Here is an 11,487-nt window from a genome sequence, read left to right as displayed (position 1 = left end):
GGGGGGGGGGGGGGGGGGGCGGTACTACATTCTAGGAGACTTATTTTCCTTTTGTGTTAAAAATACTTTAAAAGTAGTCTAGATGTATTGTCTGATCTCCAAATAGCCCATAATAAATTTAGATTTATTCTCAATAATGAAGTTAAGTTGAATAGGAACTTCCACTTTTTCAATGAAAAGTATGTGCTCTGCCATTTCCATTAGCATGTAGCTAAGTGCAATCAATCAGTTCAGGTGTCATTGAATGAGAAAATCCTAAACTTCAGTTTCAATACTATATTCTGCCATGTCCACCACTGGAATTCAATTAATATTTGCAGACCAACTGACTTATAGATATTAAGTGCCCATATTGTACACAAGCATGGTGTTGGATATTTAAGAGACTCTCTAAGTGAAGATCACAATTGAATCGACTTAAAACAGTTTATAGATCTTACCTGACACCAAGTTTGCTAATGATTCAATAGCAAGATACAGGGCAAGCATTCTTCCTTTGGAGATATCATAGAACAGAGGTTGGCAAAGTATGGCCCTTGGATCAAATCTTGCCTGCTACCTATTTTTGTAATTCAAGTTTCATCAGAACAAAGTCAAGCTCATTTGTTCGCATGTTGTCTATGGGTCCTCTCCCACCACCACAACACAGTGGATTCTTTTTAGCTATACATAACATTAGGATTCATTTTGACATAATTATAAAGCATGGAATATAATTTGCTCTAATTCAGTCCCAAATACTTCCCTCTTCTGTTCCCTCTACTGAACTTTCTGCTACCTGTAGTTTTTAATTTTTTAAAAAATTATTGACTTGTGGATATACACAATGGGGAAATTCACTCTGGTATATTCACATATGTACATAGAAGATACAATAAAAATTCACACACACATACAAAATAACATTGAGAAATTACAACAAAGATCAAGTGGCCTACAAAACCTAATGGGTATATTATCTGGCTCTTTATCATAAAAGTTTAATGATTTCTCCCTGGACCACCAGTATGTCTCAGAATTGTTCTCTCTAGCCTTCATTAAAACTGATGCTGCAACAACGTAAACACACTTAATTCTACTGAGTTGAACACTTAAAAGTGGTTAAGATGGTAAATTTTATGTTTTGTATATTTTATCACAATCAAACATAGTCACATCAAAGAAAAAATAAGTAACTATAATAAAGAGAAATACATGATATACCACACACAAAAAAATGCTGGTTCAAATTTACCTTGTAAGGTAAATGGATAAGAATGGATACAGAGCTATTAAATGCCACTAATTTCCCAGCTCATGTAACAGTCTCCAGTCGTGCCCCATCAATCCATAAAGACCAGGTTAATTTACAATAGGCAACATAGATAGATCAGACATATTCTTCAGTGGAAGAAAAAAGTAAGTTCTCATGATATCTGCCAATCCATTTGCTGTTTTTGCAAAGTGACCATTTTAGTGTCTGTTAAAAGGTGGGAGTTATTTCCCCTCTTGCTGAGTTTGGGCTGCCTTTGGCTCATACAATGCAGCAGAAGTGACATTCTTGGAGCCTAATCTGCCTGAGTCTGTTAGAGTACTTTCTCTGGAGACAGACCCCTAAGTCAAGCTGTGAAACTCAAGGCTTACATGTGGAGAGATCCCATGTAAGTTTATAATTTCAATCTCATCAACTGGCATCGCCGGCAATCCATCTCAGAGATCCAGCCACATTCTCAGATGTCTGCAACTGTAGCACTAAGATCACAGGGGAAGTTCCAAGAACAAACCACCCAGGAGCCACAGCAACCCACTGAAAGATGACAGATAATAGCAAAGCATTGTTTTAAGCTTCTAAAGCTTTGTGGTGATTTCTCGCACAGCAATAGAAAACTGGAATAGTTGCTGAGAGCATTTCACATAGAAGTACTCTCCATTCCCTTTTTTACTTATAAATACCATGCTTTTATCAGAAGGTTTGGTTATTAGCACATAAGCAAAGGGATCTGATTGAGGCACTTTTTTTGTGTGTCCAGGGTAAAGAAAAAAAATTAGGTCAGAGGACTGTTGTTAACCATTTCCTTCACAGTGTTTTTTTTTTAATTAATTGGATGTTGATTTTGATTGGAAGTTATTTTGGTGAACAAAGTCCCAATAGCTAATGAAGTATAGCTAACCCTTCCTTAGATCTTAACATTTTATCTTTACCTTACTCTGTGCATTCTGCTACAGGGGTTACATGTGTTTGACTTTGCAGATCAGAAAATTAACCCTGTTGTTGAATTTAGAAACATCTGTGTCTAGACACATTTTCAGTTACTTGGCAACTACCCACTGAATACTCAGAGAAGTGCAGAGAGGATGAATGTAAATTAAGCTCTTACCATGTAGTTGCTAGTATGGAATACTGAGGTGGGAGGAAGCTGCTGACAACTGCCTGCCCTAAGTCACCGCAAAACATAGTAAAAACTATGGGCTAGCCGTGCTTTGCCTGATGGCTCCTCAGACAGCAAGCATGGCTTCATGATGCTTACCCTAACAGAGCAGGACCCAGGAAGTTTCAGGGAATGTGAGAAAATCCAGTGGGCCCCTGCAGACTGCAACCTCCAACTCCCTGATTACAATGAGGGGTGATCGACGCAGCCTAAGAACAATATCAGTGTGTATAAAATGTCTTTTCAGGCTTACTTGATGGAGAGGTTCAGTGTTGTGGTGGGGAAGGATTGAGAACTGTGGGCAACTTGTGGGGGGATATTGAGGGCCACAGCCGAGTCGAGATGAATTCTCAAACCACCATAGAAGGTACTCCATTATCAAAAAATGGACAAGGACCAGGTGTTTACCCACGATATCATGGAGAAAGGCATCCAGCTCCATTGCCAAAAAACGGATGGGGGGCCCAATGCTCCAGGGCCCACGACCACAAATATACGGGGCACTGGAGGAACCCAGAAACACCATGGAGGAACCCAGCAACACCATCAGGGTAGTGCCCAGGACACATTATCCATCAGATCTCTCATCAGACAAACCAGAGGGAGCGCAGGGTTGGACATCTGCGCCTCCGCCAGAGCAGTACTAACTCCAGAGATGGGAGTTCAAATCATTCCCACAGGAGTAAAAGGACCTCTTCCCCAAGGAACAGTAGGCTTATTGTTAGGACGCAGTTCTTCTACGCTAAAAGGACTTATGATAAGTCCCGGGGTAATTGATCCCGATTATGAAGGTGAAATAAAAATTATAGCTAGTTCTCCAAAGGGTATATCAGTAATTTCACCAGGAGATAGAATAGCACAGTTATTAATAATACCCAGCCTACATGATAAATTTTCCAGTAGTACTATAGAAAGAGGTTCCAGGGGATTAGGCTCCACAGGTGTAGATTGGGCTATGCTTTCTTTAAATTTAGATTCTCGCCCAATGCTAAAACTAAATATTCAAGGACATGAATTTAATGGGCTATTGGATACAGGTGCAGACTTTAGCAGCATATCTCGTCAAGAATGGCCAAAACATTGGCCATTACAACAAGCCACTCAAACGCTTCGAGGCCTAGGAGTGGCGACTAATCCCCATAGAAGTGCAATGGTATTAGATTGGAAGGATCCTGAAGGATGTGAAGGAACTATACAGCCAGATGTATTGGATCATCTTCCTATAAATTTATGGGGACGAGATGTCCTAGATCAATTAGGTTTGACATTAACAAATAACATCAATCCTAATGCGCCCACTATTAGGGCTAGACAAGGTTTTAGGAAAGAAAAAAGATTAGGAGAACAAGGACAAGGTATAGCAGCACCAATTCAAATAGATCAAGGAATAGATAGACATGGATTGGGTTTTCAGAAGGGGCCACTGAGACAATCAAAATTACTTGGAAATCAGAAAGACCAGTATGGGTTCCTCAGTGGCCCCTGACTAAAGAAAAGATACAAGCAGCCCATGACCTGGTCAAACAACAATTAGCGGAGGGACATATACAACCTTCCGTATCTCCCTATAATACTCCCATTTTTGTCATTAAAAAGAAATCTGGCAAATGGAGATTATTGCAAGATTTAAGAGCCATTAATAATGAGATGGTTATTATGGGACCTGCTCAATCAGGGATTCCTCAATTGTCTGCTTTGCCAAAAACCTGGTATGTTTTAGCTATAGATATTAAAGATTGTTTTTTTTTTTTTTCAATTCCAATTCATCCCCACTCGGCTGTGGCCCTCAACAGGGGGAGCCACAAGTTTGGACATTGATCCACCCCCATGAAGCCCTTAGAGGGTCCTTCGGACTCTAGGTAGTAAATCAACCACTCTCTTTGCTCCATGAGAGAGATCAGCATATTAAAACTTTCTCCATTATTAGCTGGACATTACTTAGAGACATTACCATTACTTATCGATGAGCACACCTAGCAAAAGATTTTTTCCTAGCTCTTTTTGTAGCACTGATGCCCTCTTCCCAAATATCAACCACAAAGCAGCCTCTGGCCCTTTGGGAGTCTCCTTATCATAGTATAACTACCTTGTGACATCTTCCAACCATTCTGAAGGAATCCTTTCTATCTTCAGGATTTTGCCAAAATCCCTCCATCATGATGTCCTCTCTCGCGATTCTCTTTCCTTCCTTCCCATCTGGTGAACTCCTTATGTCTATAGGCTCAGCTCAAAGGTCACCTCCTCTAAGCAGCATTTCCAAACATCCCCCCTTTTGTAGCCAGAACCAACCACTGTCTGCTTCACGACTTTTTTAGAGTCGTACACTTCAGTCTTAAGCTGTGCAAATAACTGTCTCCACAGATAGGGACCCTCCCACCCCTCTCTATCCATCCCTCTCTGCCCACCCGGATTGCAAGCCCCTCCAAGGACAAGGTCTGCCCTTAGTGTCTCCATGTCTCCAGTGCCTCATATAATAAGCACATAGCAAGTAAATAAATGACTTATAAAATGTTGTGGAATCTGTTAAGGAGTATTTTGAAAAGCAAAGACTGCTTGCTTGAAGAAGGGTATTCAAGGTATCATTAAGACTGTCTCAGCACAATGTATAACTATTTCTCAATTAACAAAGTACAAGCTCTTCAGAGGATGTGTCATGTGTCATAACATAGGACAAGGACGTTGTTACTTGCCTCTTGATTGGTCTTATTATTAGCACAAAGATAATGGAAACAATATTGGCCTTGTATCACCCCATTTTGAAGGGCATGTAAATATATTTCCAAAGAGATTTAGCAAAATACTACAAATAAGACAGGTTATTACTGTATTCTAATTTTCAATAATTTTATCTCTAAATAAATCTATGTACCTAAACTCACAAGCCCTTCAAAATACAACCTTATAAGAGGATCATGAGATTTTTTTAAAAAATTTAAGTACTTTACAAATATTTTCATTCTTTCAAAACACAAATATTATTAATCCTATTATACATGTAAAGCAATAGAGAAATTATGTGCTGACGAGCACAGGAGCTGGGATAAATTTGACACAGAATTAGAAACAGTTATGCTTCCTAGAATAAAATGGTTTCCAAACAGTGCTCAATTTTCTCTACTGTAAATTCAGAAAGTAATTATAAAACCTTATCATAAAGGAATCTATTACATATTTTATCTCAGTACTAGTTTAGGGGGAATCTCTTACCATTCTGTGATTTGGTTTATTATTTATTCGTATCTGATGGGGTCAATGATGCCTCACTTTGCAGGGTTGAAGGAAAGGACCAAAAAGAGTGGTAGAGAGAGCCAATGGGTACGGAATGTGCCGGCTCCAATCCAAATGCATGCATAGAAGGGCTATAGCAGCTGGGTGAGGTCGGTGACACGTTCCTGTAACCCCATCAACTGGGAAGGCTAAGACAGAAGGATCACAAGTTTGAGACTAGCCTCAGAAACTTAGTGAGTCTCTGTCTCAAAATTTTAAAAATATATATATTTAAAGAGATGGGGAATGTAGGTCAGTTATAGAGCACCACCAGGTTTGTTCCTCAGTACTGCAAAAATTTAAAAATTTTTAAATGATGATATAGAGGGACTTCATCCAGACAGCCAGAGTGTTCAAGATTGGGATATGTTGAAAAATAAACTTTAACAACTAACACTAATTGGGTACCTAAGACCTAGCAGACACTATTCAAGATGCTTTCTGGATATTATTTTACCTATTCCTCACAGCAACCCTCAGAGACAGTTTTTAGTATTGGCTATATTTCATAGGAAAGAAATGGAAGAACAGGGAAATCCAGCATCTTCCCCAAGCTATGCAGGAAGTAGGTGGTGCAGCAAGGATTCAGCATCTGCATGTTAGCCAGGACATCCAGTGGCCTCCCTGCACATTGGAGCCTATGACACTCCTAAGGTAGTGGCTAGGCTCCCGTGTGATTTACCACTTACACCCTGCCTGTGTCTAGTGCCCTCCGTTCCACTTTAAATCTTGATCCTGGAAGTTAAATACCAAATTTCTGCTGAGTGCCCCAGATTACAGTTCTCAGCAATTGCAGTTCTACCTTGTCCTTACTCCATATTTCCTTGATATTTGCTGCTACCACTGTCCATCTCCTTTCCCTTTTTCAACATCCACTTTTCTTTTTTTTTAACTTTATTTATTGATATGTAGTGCTGAGGATCGAACCCAGGGCCTTGCACTTGCAAGGTGAGCGCTCTACCTCTGAGCCATAACCCCAGCCCCACCCCCAACCTTCTCTTGACTCCTATGGAAACCTTGACTTGCCTTTCTTTGAATATTTACTAACAATTCTTAAATACTTTGTGCCCCAACCTCCTTAGCTATAACTTTCAGAAACACATTACAGTGTTCTTGTCATTAGGGTAGCTACTCATGATCCTCCACATATTTATAATCCAAGTCTTGAGCTATGTATTCAGGTCTACATGAACTCAGAGTTCTACTGCTAGAGTTTTCTATTGCTGCATAACAAAGCATCCTAAGATTCAATGACTTAAAACAATAATTTCTTTTGCCAATGCATCTTCAGTTTTGGCTAGGCTTGGTCACAAAGCCTAATCTCTGCTCCACAGTGGCAATTTGACTGGGAACAAAAAGATCTGTTTCCAAGGTGGTTCTTATGTTACTGGCAAATTAGCGCTGGCTCCTGGCCAAAAGGTCACCCAGGGCTCAGGACAATGGCCTTTATGAATCTCCATGCCAACCTTTCCATGTGATCTGTGCTTCTTCAGAGTATGGTGGCTGGGTTTTCAAGACCAACATCTGCAGAGAGCAAGGCCAGGCAGACATAGGATCATACTTTATGACCCAACAGTGAATGGCAGAAATGTCACATAGGATCATTTCTGCTATACACTCGTAGTCAAGACAGGCTCACGTGTCTGCCCTGGTTGATTCTGTCTTTTGATACGGAATTGGCAAGTTTCTGGAAGAGCACATGGGACAGAAGATTATGTTGCTATGACAGACATTTTTAGCAAACACGATCTGCTACATCTACCTTCTCAGATTTGCCCCACCTCAACACTCCTCAGCATATTTTACCCAGAGAACCATCCCTCTAGGGCAGTGCTTATCAATTAAGGGCGATTTTGTCCCTTGGGGATATTTGGTGATATCTGAAGACATTGTCTTTGTGTCCACCACTGGGTGTGTATGGACTTGGCATCTAGTGGATACAAGCTAGGTCTGCTGCTCACCATCCTGTGATGTTTGTGAGGTTTATAACAGTTCCCCCACAACAGAGAGTTATCTGGCTAAAATGCCAACAGTCCCAAAGTGAGAAATTTTGCCTCTGATTCAGTTTGATGGAATAATTCTATTGCACTCAAAACCATACCATGTTCTTGGTGAGTTATCTGTAAATGTAAATTTGTTGAGGAATGGGTTGCTGTGGCAATGATTCTGCTTGGCTGTGGATGTTCTAAAGATGCTGAGAATCTAGAACTACTGTTTCAGTGTCAACTCTATTCCATTCCACTGCTGTGTTGAATTGTAGATATTCTGAGACAGGGAAAGGTGTGAACCAATATTCTAGAGTCAAGGTAGCATCAATGAAAACTCAAACACTAGCTATTTAATGACAGGAGAAAGTGAAGCCAAAGCTACACTGGGTCTTAGGCAGCACCACATTATCTTTCTGGTTGTTCAGTTAACTCTTCCTGGCATACTCATGCCAAAGGGTCTAGACACCAAACACAAGACACAGCAAACATCTGGCCTCTGCTGGGGAAAATGCTTCTGGGTTCCCTTTCTCCCCTTTTGATTCCAAACTCTTTCATATACATCAGCTTCTCCTTTCCCATTTAGCTGCATTTGAATTTGTTAACCCAATTTCAGGTTCTGCATTTTGGGATGGATAGGACAGTCTGGAGATGGTTGCTTTGGTGTCTTAATATCATACATCTGAGACACTGACCTCTCAGGCCCTCCCAGGCTCTCAGGCACCTGCAGGATATCTTCCTTTGCAAGAAATGAGACTGACCCAACAGGCAGAAGTCTCCAATGTAGGAGGTAGGGCAACCTTATCATTATCCTGTTCACTACAGAAAAAAAAAAAATGTGCCCTAAATGATTCAGAGCAGGGGCAATTCAAAGCCATCTATATTTGATTTGAAATGCATGATGGTGGTTTAGGATATTTTATGTTCTTAATCATGTTTGGCTGCTACTACTCATTAAATTTAATTTTCTTTCCTTGAGCAGACACTATTTGGGTAGTGAGGCTAGCTGAGCATGGTTGGGCAAACAGAATCAAGAGGAGAAAATATTTTAATAATCTTCACCACAGATAATCTACCAAATTGCTAATAATCACGCTACAAAGAGTTATCACTGCCTGTAAATAAATGGGTAAATGCTCTAAGAAATTTAAATTCCCTCAAGTCAGAAATCCTTGAGAGTAGGTAGGAAGCAGTTTTGTACTATGGTTAAGGGCTGATTTCTAATACAGTTCTTTTACTTACAAACTGCTAAACTTTGGACAGGGTTCTTACATTTCTGAGCCAGTTTCCTGGCATGACACTTTTTAAAGCCCCCTCCCTATAACACAACTAGATTTTGGAGAAATTACAAGAAACGTCAAACTTGCATTTCGAAGATAGTTAAGGGGTTCCCCCAGTGGCAAATAATCACAATAATAACAACAACAATAAAAAGAACTGTTAACAGAAACTGAGTCTTTAGCATTCAGCAAACAAGAAGGCTGAGTGTTGCAATTGTGAGGCCAAAGCTTCAAGTCAGAACAGGAGAACCCTGGCCCACGCAAGAGTGGGCCCTGAACTTGAATTCGTAATGTAAGCCACAAGGGACATTAACCTTAGCCAAAGATTGGCCTCCAAGTACACTGCAACAAAGGAAGCTTAGCAAAACCCAATCTGTCTCCACAAATGTTCTGAAGTTAAAAAAAAAAAAAGAAAAGAAAAGAAAATCAAATAGGAAAACAAAAATGAAAATAATACTCTCCCCTGACAATTAAAAACATCCTTTCACTTGGGCCCAGAACAAAGCTGAAAGCTAAAGAACTAAAATCTAGCTTAATGAGGAGCTAAAAAAATAACACAACAAAATTAATCCAAAGACATGGAAGATACATGCTCACACACAAATATTGCTAATGGCTGGGAGCAGTTAAAAGCAGTTTCTTTAAAGCAAAAATAATCTAGACTCTGGAGACTAACTACAAACTACTTGCATTCAAATTCTAAGTCTGCTGTATGCCACCTATGTGACTTTAGGGAAAAAAAAAAGAATTTGAACCCCCACCCCAGAAAAAAACTTCTGGGTCCTTTTATGAAGATTAAATAAATTAATTGACTTAGCACAAACACTTAAGCTACACAGATTTAGCTAAAACACTTAGAATACATAGTAATTACTGGATATATTCAGTATTAACATTACTATTACTGCTTCTATTTCCCATTGTACCAGGGACCTATGTAGCAGATTAGAGCAAGAAAAGATGTCATTATGAAGATACAAGATGGCTGCCTTCACAGATAAGTCAAAAAGTATCATGAGAAAATTTATTAGAATTAGCATGTGTTTATTATAGAATATAAATTTATTAGAATTAATGAGAGGGTTAAGCATAGTAACAAGATGTAATTGCAAAATGCAGAAGGCATTGCTAACAGGAAATCCAGTCCAGCGATACATACTAAAATACCACCTCACATTGGCACATGCCTATAATCCCAGTGGCTGGAGAGGCTGGGGCAGAGGATCAAAAGTTCAAAGCCAGAATCAGCAACTTATCAAGGCCCTAAGAAACTTAGTGCCACCCTGTCTCTAAAATACATACATATGAAAGATGATAATGTCATGAGCTTTGTAATGTTTTGAACAACCAATAAAAAAATAAATAAATAAAATTATATATATATATATGTGTGTGTGTGTGTGTGTGTGTGTATACACACACACACACATACACACACACACATACTGATTGGGGATGTGGCTCAGTGGTTAAGCACTCCTGGGTTCAATCCCCATACCAAAAATATAAAATAAAATAAAAATCTTACAATTAAGCTCAGTCTAACTCAATAACTTTTGTTAGTTTTACTATGAAGCATGAGTATGTTATCTATATGAATTATAAATATTTAGGATTATGAATAGGATTTAATGAAATAGGATACATAATTGTATTTAGTGCTTATCACGTCAACAAGAGGTTACCATAAATTCAGTTGATTCCTTCTTTGTTCCCTCCACTCTTAAACTGAAATAGCCTTTTGCTCTGCTTTGTCCCCACTGCCACTGTCTAGAAAGGCATGGATGACATAAACATTCTTTATATACTTTCAAAATCTACAGATTATATTTGCTTTTCAACACTCTTAACCATCGTGTAACCCTGCTCCAACAGATTGCAGCACCTGACCTCCCGGGTTCTATCCACACCACAAATTAGCTGCTTCACCTAAATGTGAGACCACTAATGTACTTCAAGAATCACATCCCAAGAAATATTAAATAAAATAATCTTCAGAATTTAAAAGTGAACTAAGAAATCCATTTACAATGCTAGTGTCTCATGAACTAAGACCTGTGACTTGTCCCCTTTTGTACTACAAGAAATGGACATTTTAAGGAGGTCATAAAAATAAACTAAGACAACAGAAATAATTACAAGAAAACATGTAATAGTATTTTATTTTAATCAAAATTACACTTGATGAAGTTGATCTAACCAACTTCTAGGTAAACACCTCTCCGGTATAATTCAACTTCATCTTGATCAGTATCGCAGACGTTGACTACTGATGAAGGACTTTGGACATTTTCAGCCTTAATTATAATCTTTAATTTAAAATTATTAGTATTTGTTACTCACATATGCCCACCAAGTTCTGGAAGTAATGGATAATCAATTCTACTTAGAATGCCATTAGAGGCCCCTTAAAATTACTGAGAGATTCTGGAACATTAGCAAAATTATTCTAACAGTCATATACAAACTTTTCCTTGTCAAATAAATAACAAAGTGAAATGGAAGCTGAAATACATTTTCCAATATAAATAAATATAAATGTTAGCT

General features: G+C 38.9%; 1 protein-coding gene across 2 annotated transcripts in view; it reads right to left on the bottom strand.

The window, feature by feature from the left end:
- The window catches only part of Rp1 (RP1 axonemal microtubule associated), a 315,568-nt gene that overhangs the window by 78,767 nt on the left and 225,314 nt on the right, over positions 1–11,487 (bottom strand). The gene's annotated exons all lie outside the window — the stretch shown is intronic.

Source organism: Marmota marmota, unplaced genomic scaffold (assembly GCF_001458135.2).
Source record: "Marmota marmota marmota unplaced genomic scaffold, marMar, whole genome shotgun sequence".
In the NCBI taxonomy this organism is placed as follows: domain Eukaryota; kingdom Metazoa; phylum Chordata; class Mammalia; order Rodentia; family Sciuridae; genus Marmota; species Marmota marmota.
This window is presented reverse-complemented; position numbering and strand designations above follow the sequence as displayed.